Source organism: Malania oleifera, chromosome 2, assembly GCF_029873635.1.
Source record: "Malania oleifera isolate guangnan ecotype guangnan chromosome 2, ASM2987363v1, whole genome shotgun sequence".
Lineage (NCBI taxonomy): Eukaryota > Viridiplantae > Streptophyta > Magnoliopsida > Santalales > Ximeniaceae > Malania > Malania oleifera.
Window position 1 is genome coordinate 93,560,318 of NC_080418.1, and position 19,417 is coordinate 93,579,734.

Here is a 19,417-nt window from a genome sequence, read left to right on the forward strand (position 1 = left end):
TATCTAGTTAGTCTTTTTGATTTGGATTTATTAACACTATCAATTTTTTATATATAAATCTTTCAACTATTTAAAATAATAACAAATTTATATATTCATATTTATGTCAATCGACTGTAATAGGTTAGATTGATCAATTAAAAAATTAATTGGAATACAAGATTTTTAAAAATATGTTAATTAACTGACCAATTCCCCCCCTAAATTAGCTTAATAAATTTATGTTTTTTCATATTTTATCTTATCACTTTCAAATTGAAGGATAAAATTTTATTATTTTTTTACTTGGACTTAATAATTGCCCAATGGAAGTTTCATTTTTACCCATACAATTAAATTCAAAGAGATTATTTAATTGGACATGCCAATTGATTTAAGGCATTTCATTCAAAAATTGTGCAGTTAGTTTTAATCCCTAAAATATTCCATTTTTCACTTTATTACTATTATTTTTTTTTTCAAAACTACATGAAGTTGGATAAGTTCATGCATTACCATGCTATCTCAGAACAGAATTATCACAAACATTATCCAAAGGCAACATGAGGCTTTCATTTAGAGGTCCTTAGACATTAGTAAAAAGAGAATCAAATAAAAATGGACTAATTTGCGTTTGTTCAGCTCAATCCTGTTAGGCCTCCAATAACCTAAAAACATAATCTTCAATATGTCATGTTGCCAGTTGGAATGTACAGGGTCTTTACAAAACAAAAACCAAGCCTATGAATTTAAGTAAGGTTGGGAAAGTTATACAAAGTGATTTGACACTTTCATCCATAAAGTAATCGGAACTGAGTGGGTTAGAACCCTTGAAGTTTACTACATTAAAGAACTAAAGAAAGCATAAACAAGCCATCATACTACAAAGTCAGATTGGAGAAATGAGATGCTGGCTCACATGTGTGCACGCTTCAAATGAATAGTCGAAAAAGAAGACAACTATAGCTTGATTTGCCGAGAATGACTAGTAGAATTGGAGATTAGAACAAGAATTGAGGATTAGAACACTCCATTCAGATTTTAAAATGATGGGTTAAAAATAAAGATTTCACAAGAACTATAACTGAATCTTGAATTTATTTAAAAAAAATATTTGTCAGCATCTTGGAACATTATTAAAAATGGCACTCCAATGTTTGAACTCTACAAGAAATTTGAAGATTCTAAAGAACAATTTGAAGTCCCATAAAAAAGGAACTTTTTTAATATCCATGGAAAAGCATTTGATGCAAAGCAAGAATTGTTATAGGCTCAACTAGAACTGCATTCACTCAATGGCTATCCTGCGGAGGTAAACATAAAGATGAGGAAAAATCTGGCAGCACGTAGTACAGAAGAAGAGTTACTGCAGCAAAAGGCAAAAGCAAGTTGGCTAAAGCTATGGGAAAAGCAAAAGAGTAGTAAACATTTATTAGCTTTTAGAGTTAAAAGCAAGTTTAAAGGTGTAGTGGATTTGTGTCAAGCTCAAAGTAAGAATATTCCTTAATTCAAGAAATATGGTAATGCGTGTATATATATATATATATATATATATATATATTTATATATGTATGTATGTATGTATATAGGACCTAAGAATATTCCTTAATTCATGAAATATGGTAATGCGTATATATATGTATATAGGACCTGAAGACTTCAATATATACATGAACAAACATACAAACTGAGAAGGCAGAGATGTTATGGGCGGCGGTGACGAGTAGAGATGCTGTGGGCGACGACGATGGGTGGAGACGATGTGGGTAGCAGCGACGGGCGGAGACACTGTGGGCGACGGCTTGAGATTCAATGGCGGGAGGACTGCGCTGCGTGCATGAAGGAGTGAGGAGGGAGGGACAGGAATGGGGAGCGAGGAGGAGGGAGGAGCAAAACAATGAAAAGTGAAGAGACGATAGGAGGGAGAAGGAGGCGGGAGGAGAAAGAAGAAATTTGGGGAAAGTGTGGGAAATTATGCGGGTTAAGGCCAGGATTTCAGATTTTGAGCATCAGTTCACTACTACTCTTAAATAAATTACTATTTATTTTTTAAAATAAAAGGAAAAATAGTGACGGTTCGTAAAACCGTCACTAATAAAGGACGAGTAGTGACGAAAATAAGAAACTGTCACTACTGCTCTGAAATTATTTTTGTCTATTTTTTTAAATAAAAAGACTATTGGTGACGGTTCTGAAAATCGTCACTAATAAGGACCCGTTAGTGACAAAAATACAAAACCGTCACTAATAAGGAACCAGAAGTGACGAAAATAAAAAATTGTCACTAATAGTCTGAAATAATACATTTTTTATTTTTTTAATAAGACGACCAGTAGTGACAGTGGCAAAACCGTCACTAATACCCTATTAGTTGTGATGACTTTTCCAAATCGTCACTAATAATAAACTATTAGTGACGGTTGTTTAATCATCACTGATAATCGACAATTAGTGACAATCTAAATCCGTCACTAATACCCCAAGAACCGTCGCTAATATTTTTCTGGGATAATTTCCGCGCGAAAAGTGGTTTCCTGCGATAGTTCAAGCGGGAAAATTGGTTTTTAGTGATGAAATTATTAGTGACGGTTTTAAAACTGTCACTAATGCGACACTAATAGTGATGGTTGCTAGAACCGTCACTAATATCCGCTTTTAGTGACGAAATTAAAACTATCACTAATAATTTTGTCACTAAAAACCAATTTCTTTGTAGTGTTTGCTTTTCCTGGATAGTGTTAATAGTGCAATCATAATCTTTAATGAGCCATCTTCTTTGCCTCATATTCAGTTTTTTCTGGGTGAAGAAATACTTTAAACTTTTATGATCAGTGAAGATCTCACATCTTCCCCCATAAAGATAGTGCCTCCAAATCTTTAGTGCATACACCACTACAGTTAACTCTAAATCATGTACCAAGTAGTTCTTTTCATACTCTTTAAGCTGTCGGGAAGCATAAGCAATAACCCTCTCGTGCTGCATTAACATGCACCCGAGTCCCTTTCGGGACGCGTCATTGTATATAGCAAATCCATCCTCCCCTGATGGAATAGATAATACCAGTGCAGTGACCAACCGCTGCTTCAACTCATGGAAGCTCTGCTCACACTCATCAGTCCATTCAAACTTTACATTTTTCCTCGTGATTCATATCAGTAGACTTGAAAATCTGGAAAAGTCATCCACAAAACACCGGTAATACCTTGGCAAATCAAGGAAACTTTTGACCTCCTGAATGTTCCCTAGTCTTACCCAATTCATCACTGCTTCTATCTTGCTCGGTTCTACTGATATGTCGTCCCTGGAGATCACATGCCCAAGGAAAGTAGTGTGCCTTAGTTAGAATTCACATTTCTTGAATTTAGCATATAACTGCTTTTCCCTTAATACCTGCAATACCAACTTCAAATGATCAACGTGCTCCTCAAAACTCTTCGAGTAGACTAGTATATCATTAATAAATACCACAACAAATTGGTCCAAGTATTAATGGAAAACACTGTCGGTGCATTCATCAATCCGAACGACATTACCAAAAACTCGTAATGCCCATACCTGGTTCAGAAAGCCATCTTCGAAGCGTCCTATGCTTTAACTTTCATCTGGTGATATCCCAATCGCAGGTCAATATTGGAGTAGACTTGGGTCCCTTGGAGCTGATCAAATAAATCATCCACTTTGGGAAGATGATATTTATTCTTAACTATCACTTTATTTATATCTCTATAATCAATGCATATCCTCATAGTCATGTCTTTCTTCTTTACAAATAGGACTGGTGCTCCCCAAGGCGACACTAGGCCTAATAAACCCTTTATCCAACAACTGGTTTTTCAATTCTTTTAGTTCAATTGGATCCATTATGTAGGATGCTTTAGATATCAATGCCGATCCTTGTAGTAGATCCACGGTAAATTAAATTTCTCGATCTAGTGGTAAATCAGGTAATTCCTCGAGAAAAATATCTGAAAATTCTCTGACTACAGGAATATCAACTTGTTTCAATTCTTCCTTTGGCATTTCCTTTATATAGGCAACATACCCCTACCAACCTCCTTAAAGCAGCCTCCTCGCTTGAATAGCTGACACCAGCTGTGGCAAGGCACGCACACATGATCCCACGATTCTAAATTCCTGCTCTTCTGGGGGTCTGAAGATCACTTCTTTTTTATGACAATCAATGTTGGCATAATTAGCTGTCAGTCAGTCCATACCCAATATCACATCAAATCCCTGCATATCTAATACCATGAGGTCGACTGGTAATACTTTCTCCTGAATACCCACTGAAAAGTTTTTAAGTACCCTCCTACACCTCATTGTCGATCCAGTCAACGTGGCTACTGACAACTCAACATCTAACAGTTGTGCCTCAACCCTTGATAATTTAGCATATTTCGATGACACAAAAGAATGGGAAACACCTGTGTCAAACAAAACAACAACTTTATATGATAAAACAATAAAAATACCTATCACGACATCTCCAACAATCTCAACGTCTCCCGGCGTCAATGCATAAACTCTCACCAGTACTGTATTCCTCTACTGGCCGCCATCCCTGGGTGCCTGATTATATCTTCAAATCTGTCTAGGGGCTGGTGCACTGTTCGATGGCCAATGACACTCTCGTGCTATGTGTTCAGGTTTACCACATCTGTAACAAACATTATTTCCCAACTGACATGCTCCCGTATGTCTCCTATCGCATATAGGGAAAATAGGATATACTTGCTCGACCTGGTACCCGTGATCTCCCCTCTCTTGTCTTTGAGCTCTAGCATATCTGTCTCCCCTCCAAGGGCCTCGACTAGACCCTGCCTGAAATCCTGGAGGTGTGGGCCTCTTTTTATGGATCGATGCTCCCACATCTTTATGTTCACTTTCCTTTGCTACTGTGACCCTATCAACCAATTTGGAGCAATCTTGCACTTTTAAGATTACCACTTACTTGTAGATATCCTACCTCAAGCCCCTCTCAAACATCCTCGCCTTTTTCACCTCATCTGGGATGATGTAAAGGGAAAAGCATGACAACTCAATGAACTTTGCCACATATTGCTGGACCATGAGATTTCGTTGAGTCAATTTCATAAATTATGCTACCTTGGCCTCTCTGACAGTGATAGGAAAATAACAATCGAAGCAAATTTCTTTAAATCGACACCAAGCCACTGGTACATGTCTCTGCTCCTCCAATAAACTTGTAGTCGTCCACCATCTCTCGGCTCACCTGTCAATTTATAAGTAGCATAGAAAACCCTTTGCTCATCCGTACAATGGAGCACCATCAGTATTTTCTCGATCTCTTGCATCCAGTTTTCGGCCACTGCAAGATCGACTCCTCCTAAAAATGTTGGAGGATTCATTTTGGTGAACTTCTCGATCGTACAACCTTGATATGTTGATGGGCCTCCCTACTCTCTGGAGCTTCGCATAATCTCAGCCATAACCTGCTGAGCCACACTACGCAGAACTGCACCTGAACCCCCACCACCTATACCAGAGGGGCCTAAACCATCATCACCACTAGCGTGGGCACTGCTACCCCCTAGGGTCCATCCTTAAAAGAAGATAAATATAGTTTGAGGACCCTGTTTGCATAACATAACTAATATATTTATCTAACTGAAATCTGATATCCTCAATTAATCAAACATCCTTATTCTCAATTTAAGATTTAGTCTGGTAATTGAGAAACACAACCTGACAGTAGTTTACTATAACTTTCTTGAAATCGTCACCCCAGGAAAGACACAGAAACCATTATGGAAATCATGCTTCCCGATTATGGAACAAAACCCTAAATACTCATCTTAATTCCCCAACATTGACTCACCAAATTCCTAATATATTCCTATACTCTAGTATCGTTTTCCGCTGTAAAACCATAAATATCCATACCATATCCCATAATACATAATACCAGAGTACTACTAACCCATCTATATTTACATATACACACATGTACATCATTTCCCAAAAATCCCTATATACTGTAGGCTCTACCACTCAACTCAAAACTCACCCCAAAACTATGCTGACTCAGCTGCCTCCTCTATCTCTGAGCTGGCCCTGCATGCCTCTCTAAATTACCTGAAATGTTTATAATGATGGGGTGAGACACCTCTCAGTAAGAAGAAACATGTTATTACCAGTGTGTGGCATATGAGTTTGTACACAAAAGCATAATCTTTAATTAAACTATAAATGAGAAATCGTGCAAAAGTATCTATATAATAGCCACACCTATATCATTTAAAATACGGATTTCTTGAGTTATCCATTCAATCATACTTCTAACTATAATTGGTAATCTTTGTTTTCTATGTATACTATATATGTACATAATTCTAAAAACATCCCTAAATGACCGTATGTCATGATTTAACCCCTCATGACAGGGTTATGCGGCCTGTAGGCGGGACTAAACACTGGTTGACCTACTATAGCTAGTCTAACTGTATGCATATGTCTGTATATGCCTATAGCACAAAAGGCCCGCTCACCTTGTCCGGAAGCCAAGGAGCCCTCTACTCTACCTGTGGCACAATCGACATTACCATACTCTATCTGAGACATATGGTTGCATTGTCTATACTATATAGCTACGGTACCGTGCTCTATAAACTGCTCTGTTCCATTAGAGTCTGATACTATGTAATACTATTTCTATATAATATATATCTGTTTTACCATGATTCTGTATCAACTGTATTAACCATGACGCTGTAACAACTGTATTTTTGTATAATTTGTATTTCTATATAATTTGTCTTTTTTGTATGTCATGGTTCTACGCTCTATATATCATGGTTCTGTAAAACTCCATATAATCATGGTTCTGTAAAATATTGTATAATCATGGTTATGTAAAATGTTGTATAATCATGGTTCTATAAAATGCTATATGTTCATATTTTTGTGAAACACTGTATATCGTAGTTCTATATAACCATGTAAACTATAATTCTATAAGACACTAAATAAAACTGTATAAGTTGTACATCATAATTCTGTAAAAAACTATATGATCATAATTCTATAAATCTGCATAAACTTCTGTAATATTCATGTATTTCTCATACCACACAAATAAATAAAATTCCTTAAATGTAATCTATAAATCTGTATAATTTTCCATGCTCTGATATGTTCAAAAATCGTACTTTGAAAACTCATGATCAAATCCTATACTTTACTGATAAAATTTCTAATTTAACTGCCATAGCATATTTCCCTTACCTGACTAACTGCATTATGTTTTCTGTTTTTCTATCTCACGCTTATAGAACTTCAACGCCCTAACATTATATACGTCAATCAATTCACCAAGTTCCCAAAATAATTATCATATTCATATTTTCCCGAACCTGCATATTTCAGTTTATCAACTAAATATCAACCAGACAAATATTACTATCTTTACCTTACTTTCTGGGAAAATACTCACCGAAACTCTAAATCATGCCTCCATCATTTACACCATAAGGGATATTTCACAAATTCCCATTTCCTTAGTTCAACTCCAAAACTATAATCATATTCACATTTCAAAATCTATACATCCAACAATTCAGATAAACAATTAATAAACATTCAAATAACAGCCTTACCTCAGTTTTGGGATGGTGCTTCAGAACCCCAAACTAAAATTCTGCTCCGCCTACGTTGTAGAGAATCTTCCCAGGAACCCCGTGGTGGTTCCTGATTGTTGAAACGAGGCTTAACGGAGCCGGAATCGAAGGAAATTGGGAGAGGGTACGTAGGGTTTTCAGTGTGTGTGTGTGTGTGTGTGTGAGAGAGAGAGAGAGAGAGAGAGAGAGAGAGAGAGATAGAGAGTTTAATTTTAATGTTTTAAATGAATCTCTCGGGTTCCTTTATAATCTTTAGTACTGTCGAGAAAACCGTTGCTGGTTTTCTCGAACTCCTAGAAAATCGTCGCTGGTTTTCTATTAACCAGCTCAAAATTTACCATTTACCCTTTATCCGGCCGCGGTAATTTTCCAAAATCGTCGCCGATTTTCTCCTTCACCGGCTTAAATTCCATTTTTCCTATTTTATTTTATTTATTATATTTCCAGGTCTCTACATTACAAATTAATATTTTCTTCTATGATAACGAATATGTACATTTTAATAAATTAATTAATCAGATTTAAGCATCAATATTATAACAATGATTGTTTTTTTTAAATTATTAATATTGTATATAGTGTCATATACATAATATGTATTTTCATGTATTTATAATATATCAATCCAATTTGGTTAACCACATTTATTGAGTGGGTGGAATTGATAATTGAAAAAATTAAAAATTTCAAATAGAGTTAATGGCTAAGTTTGAAAGCTAATAAATTTTGTGATTGATAAATATCACGCCTCGAACCCTGAAATGGGGCCCAAGGGTGTAAATGTAACATAACCTGTCTCTGTATCATACAAATCATCCACAGATATAGTACAAAGGATGAGGGTCCGACCTCATGGGGTTCCCAGGCACCCTAAACACATCTATACAATCATTTACGTAGTGGAAAAAGGTCATTCTATATATCCATATGCAGTGCCATACCAGAGTCTATACAAGAGCAGAAACAGGCTCTATCAGAACACACAAACGGGTGCCCAAATACATCTCAAAATGGCAACCCACCAAAATACAGTCCTAGCACTTACCCAAGCGCTAATTGTAGTACACCGGCCACTACGCTCTCTACACTAGGACGATAGTTCCGGTTACTCGAAGGACCTGTAAAAATGTACGTACAACAGGGGTGAGACACCTCTCAGTAAGGAAGAACACAGGTTATATCGGTGTGTGGCATTTGAGTGTTATCATAATGCAACATACACGCAGTTAAATGTAATCCAAAACTAGTTTTTGCAGTGCATACATGCACACATACACATACACATGATTAGCAATCCTGGTGTTATCACACCCATCGGCCTGAAGCCGACCTGCGACATATGGCGTTGGCCCGTAGCCAACCCGCAAACACGGTGCCACCGTCACATGGCTAGTCCCCAACTCCCATGGCATTGTACCGGCGCTAACTAGTGGATCCACACCCTTCGGTCTGATCTACCGGAATAGGCTCACGCCCTCGGATATAGAGTCGGACACTCTTGCCTACACGGTAGGCGATAAACATACGCTCTCGGATATAGAGCCGGACACTCTTAGTACCTGAAATAATTTCAAAACTGCGTTCCTACTAGCACTTCAACATATCACACACACATGCATGCTTATATAACCAAACAAATCACACCCATTTGGTAATCTAAATCATGGTTTTCCAAACAAATACAGTTTAAACAAGTCAAGGCACGGCCATCCCAATAACACAATATAAATCAACATATACTCTCGGTTTTCAACAAAACCAAGGATGCAGCTCGTTGCCCTCTTTTCCCAAAACTGTAATAATGAAAAACTTATAGTTTTCCCCATTAGATCCCCCCAAATGAGTAGCCAAAACACACACAGGACCGTCAACCACTGTTCCACCAAGTCCGATTTCAAAAATAACCAATATAAACATAGTTCCCCTTACCTTTTCCCCGAATAGCAAATCCCGAACTCCAAGGTCCCTAAACCGCGAACCGAGTTCCAAAACCTACAAGTCACAATACAAAATATACTCACAAGACTGTTACCTAAAAAACTACGGGATCAGAATTGAAAACCGAGCCTTACCTCGATTTTTTTCCAAAACCCAAAAATCTCCAAAACGAGATTCCGATCCATAGAAGTTGTAGAGAATCCTTCCACGATCCTCCAGGTAACTTCAGATTCCTGATTCTAGCAACGATTGGTGAAGAAATCTAGAGAGAGAGAGATTAGGGAGAGTTCTAGAGAGAGAGAGAGAGATATTTGAAGTTTCTTAGTGAGGAAGTAAAGGAAATTCCTATTTATAGCCCTTTGACTCGGGCGCATTCGTCGACGAGGCCCTATAGTCTTCTCGTCGAGAAGACGAGGAATTCATCGACGAATTCTGATATTTCCAATTTCCCGAAACTCCTCGGCTTCCCCTTGTCAATGAGTCTCTAAATTTCATCGACGAGAAGGACAAAGACTTCGTCGACGAAATCTGGCTTCGTCGATGAGGCCTGCTCTTTACCAAAATGCCCCTCTCTTTAAATAAACCTTTATCATGGTTCGAGTTCTTACAATCTCCCCTCCTTACAAAATTTTCGTCCTCGAAATTTGCCATCTCTCATTCACAAACTCATACATATAATCAAACACATATATACCACTATAGAGAAAAACTGGTGACCACTACAGCGTAGCCCCATCATACACATATGCATACATACCCTCACTTATGGCGGAGGAATACCGTGGTTACATATACAACTGTCTCAGGAGTTCACAATACATACACACTCCCGACGACTAACCACCTATCCTAACCCATAGTAGGATCATGTATAAGTGCTCAAAACAACTGTGGATACTTCCGGCATATTTCCGTTTCCAGTTTCCAAGAAGCTTCCTCAACCTCGTGATTTCGCCACAATACCTTCACTAACGGTATCTCTTTGGTACGAAGCTTTTGAACTTTACGATCCAAAACCTGAACAGGTATCTCCTCATATGCTAAAGTATCCCCAATTTCCAACTCATCATAACTAATAACATGTGAAGAATCCAACACGTACCTCATCAACATGGATACATGAAACACATCGTATTGGATACATGAAACACAAAGTCCTGGAGGTAATGCAATCCTGTAGGCTATCGGACCCACTCACTTAAGTACCTCGAATGGTCCTATATACCTCGGGCTTAGCTTGCCCTTCCTCCCAAATCTCATCACCCCTTTCATTGGAGCAATACGAAGAAATACCCTACCTCCCACTTCGAACTCTAACTCACGGCGGCGAACATCCATGTAACTCTTCTGCCGACTCTGAGCTGATCTAATCCTCTCCCGGATCAAACCCACCTTCTCAAATGCCTGCTGCACAAGTTCAGGTCCTAACACCTGATGTTCACCAACCTCATCCCAACACAAAGGAGATCGACACCTCTGACCATACAAAGCCTCGAACGGTGCCATCCCAATACTAGACTGGAAGCTGTTATTATAAGTGAACTCTACAAGTGGCATAAACTGTATCCAGCTACCACCGAAGTCTAACGCACAAGCTCGCAACATATCTTCCAATATCTGAATCGTCCTCTCCGACTGTCCATTAGTCTGGGGGTGGAACGCTGTACTGAAAGTAAGCTTCGTCCCCAATGTCTCCAGCAAGCTCATCCAGATTCAAGAAGTAAACCTCGGATCCCGATCTGATACTATGGACATCGGTACTCCGTGCATTCTCACAATCTCATACACATATAAATCTGTTAGCCTACTCAAAGGGATAGCCAACTTTCATCGGTATAAAATGAGCAGATTTCATCAATCTATCTACGATCACCCAAATAGCATTCTGCCCGTGAAGTACTGGCAGCAATCCGGTCACAAAATCCATGGAAATATGCTTCCATTTCCATACCGGAATAGGCAAAGGCTGCAATGGCCCTATCGGCCTCTGATGTTCAGCTTTCACCTGCTGACACGTCAGACATTGCTCCACGAACTGAGCAATCTGCCTCTTCATATCAGACCACTAGAAGGTCTCACGCAAGTCCTAATACATCCTTGTACTACCAGGATGTACCGTATACAAAGAACGATGCGCCTCCTCTAAAATCGTCCTTCTGATCTCATCATCGTTCAGAACACATAGTCTAGTCCCAAACCTCAACACACCTCAACACACCTCCCTCTGAGATGTTAAACTCCATAGCCAGTCCCTACTATACCTTTTCCCTAACCTTTGCCAACTCTACATCACTAGCCTGTGCGGCTTTTATACGCTCAAATAAGGTTGGTTGGACCACCAAACCAGCAAGACAAGCTTGATGATCGCCAACCACCAACTCTATACCTAAGCTCTCCAAATCTCATCTAATGTGACACTGAGTTACAACTGCAGATACAGTCGTAGGCCCGGACTTCCAACTCAACGCATCAGCTACCACATTAGCCTTCCCTAGGTGATAACTGATCGTGCAATCATAGTCCTTAATCAACTCTAGCCACCACCTCTGCCTCATATTCAACTCCTTCTATGTGAAGAAATACCTAAGACTCTTATGGTCAGTGAAGATCTCACACTGCACCCCATACAAATAGTGTCGCCAGATCTTCAGTGCATATACCACAGCAGCTATATCCAGATCATGCGTAGGGTAGTTCTTCTCATATTCCTTCAGTTGCCGAGAGGCATAAGCCACTACCTTACCTTGCTGCATAAGCACACATCCTAGGCCTTTCAGAGACGCGTCGCTATAAATCGCAAACCCACCATCCCCCGAAGGAATGGTCAACACTGGAGTAGTAACTAGCCAGTGCTTCAACTCCTGAAAGCACTGCTTACAATCACTGGTCCACTCAAACTGGATTCCCTTCCTGGTCAATCGTGTTAGAGGTCCAGACAGTTTAGAGAAACCCTCTACGAACCGACGACAATAACCCGCCAATCCCAGAAAACTCCGAACCTCCTGCACATTCTTCGGCCTTACCCAGTCGACCACAGCTTCAATCTTGCTAGGATCAACTGATATACCATCCCCAATAACCATATGGCCTAAGAACGCAATTTGACAAAACCAGAATTCACACTTCTTCAACTTGGCATACAACTTTTTCTCCGACAAAATTTGTAACACTAACCTCAAATGTTCCACGTGCTCTTCCGTACTCCTCGAGTATACCAAAATGTCATCAATGAACACCACCATGAATCGGTCTAGGTACTTATGGGAAACCTTGTTCATCACATCCATGAACACCACCGGAGCATTCATTAACCCAAAAGGCATGACTAAGAACTCGTAGTGGCCATATCTAGTTCGGAAAGCTGTCTTCGCTACATCCTTCGATTTGACCCTCACCTGATGATATCCTGACCGCAAGTCGATCTTTGAAAAGACTCACGTGCCTTGCAACTAGTCAAAGAGATCATTTATATGCGGTAAAGGATAAGGATTTTTCACAGTCACCTTGTTAATCTCATGGTAATCAATGCATATTCGCATCGACCCGTCCTTCTTATTCACAAACAATACTAGAGCTCCCCAGGGCGAAACACTAGGTCGAATGAATCCCATGTCTAGTAATTCCTGCAACTGCTCCTTCAACTCTCGAAGTTCTGTTGGAGCCATCCAGTATGGAGATTTAGAGATCGGTGCCTTATTGGGCAGCAACTCTATCACAAACTCCACCTCTCGATCCAGAGGTAAACCAGGTAAATCATCTGGAAACACATTCAGTAATTCGCTGACTATACGAATGTCCTCGAGTCTTAACTCATCCCGCGGCGGTTCCTTCATACAAGCTAGGTACCCCTGACATCCATCCAAGAGTAGCCTCCTCACCTATAGTGCCGACAAAATCTGTGGCGCTGGACGCACACATGATCCCACGAATTCGTACTCCTGCTCCCCAGGAGGTCTGAAAACTACCACCTTCCTACGATAGTTGATCACAGCTTAACTGGAGAACAACCAATCCATCCCCAGAATGACATTGAATCCCGACATGTCATATACAACAAGATTTGCCGGTAGCAGCTTCTCCTGAATTTCCACTGGGCAGTCTACCAACATCTTCCTACAAAAAGATACACTCCCAGATAGTTTAGTAACAGATAACACCTCATTCATGTCTTGGGTCTCCACCCCATACCGTCCAACAAAACTCATAGATACAAAAGAATGGGTTGCACCCGAATCAAACAAAATAGAAGCTTTATTTGAAAGCAACAATAAGGTACTTGTCACCACGTTCCCTGCATGCTCAGCATCCGCTGGAGTAAGAGAATATACTTTGGCCGGAGCTGTATTCGTCTGAATGGTTCCTCGAGGTATCTGGTTGCTACCTCGATTCCCACTGAGTGTAGGCATATCTCGCTTCGATGCACGACAATCACGAGACATGTGGCCTGGCTAGCCACAGTTGTAGCAGTTAGCTCCAAATGATCGACACTCACCCTTGTGCCACCTGTGGCATCTGGTACAACGACCATTAGTCTAGCTCATCTAAGAATCTTGGCGCTTGGTATTCTGACGGTAACCCGAGCCCTTGTTCCTCTTCTTCCACGATCCCTGACGAGATCCTATCTGAGAACCAGAAGGTACTGTCTTCTTCTTTGATTCCTAATCCACCTCGTTTTCTCGGATACTGGTCTCAATCATTGTGGCTTTATCCACCAACATTGAGAACTCACGGATCTGAAGCATACCCACCAGTCTGCGGATATCCTTCCTCAGGCCTTTCTCGAACCTCTGAGTCTTCTCATATTCACTCGAGATTAGACACGGCGTGAATCGGGATAGCTCTACGTACTGAGCCGCATATCCCTACACCGTCATACTCCCCTGAGTCAGCGCAGAAAACTCATCTACCTTCATATCACGTACAGAAGCCGGGAAGTATCTGTCGAAGAACACCTCCTTGAAACGGCTCCACGTTATTTCCTCTGAATCGGCTCTCTACTTCTCTAGTAGACTCACCGCAGTCCACCATCGACCCGCCTCCCCAAACAGCTGGAAAGTAGCATAAAGGACTCGCTGCCTATCCGTGCAGTGCAGGACTTCTAGAATCCTCTCAGTCTTCTCCATCCAGTCCTATGCCGTTGTTGGGTCAGGTCCTCCAGAGAATGTCAGAGGATGCATGCGTGTGAACCTCTCAATGGTGCACCCCGCAGTAGTAGGAGAGCGCTCGCGTCTCCTCACACTCTGCCCGATCTCCCGTAACACCTTCCTCGTCAAATCTCGAGACACAGAAGGAGACTCATCACTTGCAGTCTCCTCGGAACCACTTCCCAGGTCCTTATCCTTAGGCTCCATTCTTCAGTACAATAGGAATTTATCACTATCCCTACAACACATACAGTTAACACAATGATCTACACTAATCGTGTTAACTACTCCCTGCTAGGTCTAGGTCTGTCATATCACACCAACACGAAAGTCATCAATGATCTGCCCTACTTTTACTGGAATCGTCATCCCAAGAAAAACACGGAATATCATCGACAAATCCCGATCTAGCAACCGAACAACCCTCAACCAACTCTACCCATATCCACATCCTATACTCTAGTATGTACTCACAACTAAGCCTAACCAAGTTTACAAGATCTAGTAACCTGGTTAGCTCTAATACCAAGCTGTCACGCCCCAAACCCTAAAATGGGACCTAGGGGTGAAAATGTAACATAATTTGTCCTTGTATCATACAAATCATTCACAGATACAATACAAAGGATGAGGGTCCGACCCCGTGGGGTTCCCAGACACCCTAAACACATCTATATAATCACATATGCAGCGGAAAAAAGGTCATTCTATATATCCATATGCAGTGCCAAACTAGAGTTTATACAAGAGCAGAAACATGCTCTAGCAGAACATACAAATAGGTGCCCAAATACATCTCAAAATGGCAACCCACCAAAATACAGTCCTAGCACTTACCTAAGCGCTAATTGTAGTACACCGGGCGCTACGCTTCCTACACTAGGACGCTAGTTCTGGTTACTCGAAGGACCTGTAAAAATTTACGTACAGTAGGGGTGAGACACCTCTCAGTAAGGAAGAAGACAGGTTATATCAGTGTGTGGCATTTGAGTGTTATCATGATGCAACATACACGCAGTTAAATGCAATCCAGTACTAGTTTCCATAGTGCATACATGCACACATACACATACACATGATTGGCAATCCTGGTGTCGTCACACCCATTGGCCCGAAGCTGGCCCGCGACATACGATGTTGACCTGTAGCCAACCCACGAACACGGTGCCACCGGCACATGGCTAGTTCTCAACTCCCATGGCATCGTATCGATGCTAACTAGTGGATCCACACCCTTCGGCCTGATCTGTCAGAATAGGCTCACACCCTCGGATATAGAGTCGGACACTCTTGCCTACGTGGTAGGCGACAAACATACGCCTCAGATATAGAGCCGAACATTCTCAGTACCTGGAATAATTTCGAAACCACGTTCCTACTAGCATTTCAACATATCACACACACATGCATGCTCATATAACCAAAAAAACCACACCCATTTAGTAATCTAAATCATGGTTTTCCAAACAAATACAGTTTAAATAAGTTAAGGCACGGTCATCCCAATAACATAGTATAAATCAACATATACCCTTGGTTTTCAACAAAACTAGGGATGCAACCCGTCGCCCCCTTTTCCCAAAACTATAATAATGAAAAACCCATAGCTTTTCCCGTTAGATCCCCCCAAATGAGTAGCCAAATACACACAGAGGACCGTGAACCACAGTTCCACTGAGTCCTATTTCAAAAATAACCAATATAAACATAGTTCCCTTTACCTTTTCCCCGAATAGCAAATCCCAAATTCTAAGGCCCCTAAATAGTGAACCGAGTTCCAAAACCTACAAGTCACAGTACAGAATATACTCACAAGACTGTTACCTACAAAACTACTGGATCAGGATTGAAAACCAAGCCTTACCTCAATTTTTCGTTAAAACCCAAAAATCTCCGAAACAAGATTCCGATCCGTAGAAGTTGTAGAGAATCCTTCCACGATCCTCGTGGTAACTTCAGATTCGCGATTCCAGCAACGATTGGCGAAGAAATCTAGAGAGAAAGAGTAGGGAGAGTTCTAGAGAGAGAGTAGGGAGAGTTCTAGAGAGAGAGAGAGAGTTCTAGAGAGAGAGAGAGATTTGAAGTTTCTTAGTGAGGAAGTAAAGGAAATTCCTATTTATTGCCCTTTGAATTGGGCGCATTTATCGATGAAATGGTGCCTTCATCGACGAGCCCTATAGTTTTCTCGTCGACGAGACGAGGAATTCGTCGACGAATCCTGATATTCCTGGTTTCCCGAAACTCCTCGGCTTCCTCTCATCGACGAGTCTTTGAATTTCGTCGACGAGAAGGATGAAGACTTCGTCGACGAGGCCTACTCTTTACCAAAATGCTCCTCTCTTTAAATAAACCATTATCACGGTTTGGGTTCTTACAATAAATGCCAAAAGCTAACATATTTATCTAACTGAAATATTATATTTTCAATTAATCAAACATCCTTATTCTCAATTTAAGATTCAATCTAGTATTTGAGAAACACAACTCGACAATAGTTTGCTATAACTTTTTTGAAATCGTTACCCTAGGAAAGACATAGAAACCATTACGGAAATTCTGCTTCCCGATTATGGAACAAAACCCTAAATACTCATCTTAATTCCCCAACATTGACTCACCAAATTCCTAATCTATTCCTATACTCTAGTATCGTTTTTCGTTGTAAAAACATAAATATCCATACCATATCCCATAATACATAATACTAGAGTACTACCGACCCATCTATATTTACATATACACACATGTACATCATTTCCCAAAAATCCCAATATACTATACGCTCTACCACTCAACTCAAAACTCACCCCAAAACTATGCTGACTCAGCTGCCTCCTCTATCTCTGAGTCAGCCCTGCACACCTCTCTAGATTACCTGAAATGTTTATAATGATGGGGTGAGACACCTCTCAGTAAGGAGAAACATGTTATTACCAGTGTGTGGCATATGAGTTTGTACACAAAACATAATCTTTTAATTAAACTATAAATGAGAAATCGTGCAAAAGTATCTATATAATAATCCACACCTATATCATTTAAAATACGGATTTCTTGAGTTATCCATTTAATCATACTTCTAACTATAATAGGTAATCTTTGTTTTCTATGTATACTATATATGTACATAATTATGAAAACTTCCCTAGATGACTGTATGTCATGATTTAACCCCTCATGATAGGGTTGTGTGGCCCGTAGGCGAGACTAAACACTGGTTGGCCTACTAAAGCTAGTTTAACTGTATGCATATGCCTGTATATGCCTATAGCACAAAAGGCCCGCTCCACCTAGTTCGGAAGCTAGCGAGCCCCCTACTCTACCTCTGGCACAATCGACATGACCATACTCTATTTGAGACATATGGTTGCATTGTCTATACTATATAGCTACGGTACCGTACTCTGTAAACTGCTCTATTCCATCAAGGTCTCATACTATGTAATACTATTTCTATATAATATCTATCTGTTTTACCATGATTCTGTATCAACTGTATTAACCATGACGCTGTAGTAACTATATTTTTGTATAATTTGCATTTCTATATAATCCGTATTTTTGTATGTCATGGTTCTATGCTCTGTATATCATGGTTCTTGTTAGCTTTGGTGTATTCCCAAGAGGGGGGGGGGGTGAATTGGAATTTAGACCTTTTTCCTAGGTTTGACCTAAATAGCGGCAGTACATTGACAACCTAGAGTTTGTCTATGCAGTTCCAAATGTGCAAATAAATATAACATGAAGAAATTAAAATCGTATGCAGCATTCACCAACTATAACATACATGTGCAGAATGTAAATTGTAGAAAGATAAACAGTGCACACAAGATATGTTATTAGGATTCGACCAACTATGCCTACGTCCCCGCCTTGGCTACACCAGCACAAGGATTCCACTAATGGCTCACTTAACTGGTGGAGCGTCACCTAATACAATCAGGTCAATTAGCACAAGGCTAACCTCAACCTTTACAAACTCTCCTTGCGGGGCGGAGAAGGCCCTAGGTTAAATTCGCAGGGCTGACCCCAACCTGATCCTTCCGGGCTAGATCAAACCCCCTTAGGACACGCTTGGAAATACAACAATATTTTTCACAAAGTAACTGGTACAGTAGTTATGCTTTTCAAGTAAAGCAGATATGTACCCAAATACGCGCAGTATAATCAATCAACCACACATCAACAATGTAGGTAAATGTAAGCTCAATGATGTGTATTTTTATGCAAGCTACACTCAATAGGATATGATTGCTAATATGCTTAAAAGTGTTCTAAGACAAGCTATATCTTTGAAACAATTTATATCAAATCTCAACAGCTAATCAGGGTTTCAAAGATGCTAATCAAACAATCAAACTAACTTAAAATATTTTCCTTCAATGTAATGAGCTCAAGAGTAGTTTGAAGAATATTATAGCTTGTAGAAAATGTTTTTGCACAACAAAATCAAAGCTATGAGACACTTGTAACAATGCAAATACCCTAAGCTTGCTAGTTTATCCCAGCACAAGATTTATTATATTCAAATCTGTGGGATAAACTTTGCTAACTCCCCAAAAAATAACTCAATTAATCAAACAAGAATAATGAGAGTATTAGCAAAACCTAATATGCACTAACACAACCAATATGCTCTCACAATACCAAAATATATCAAGGGAAGAAGGATATAAGAGTATTTGGGCAAAAATATGATTTTGAGATAGAAAGGATTT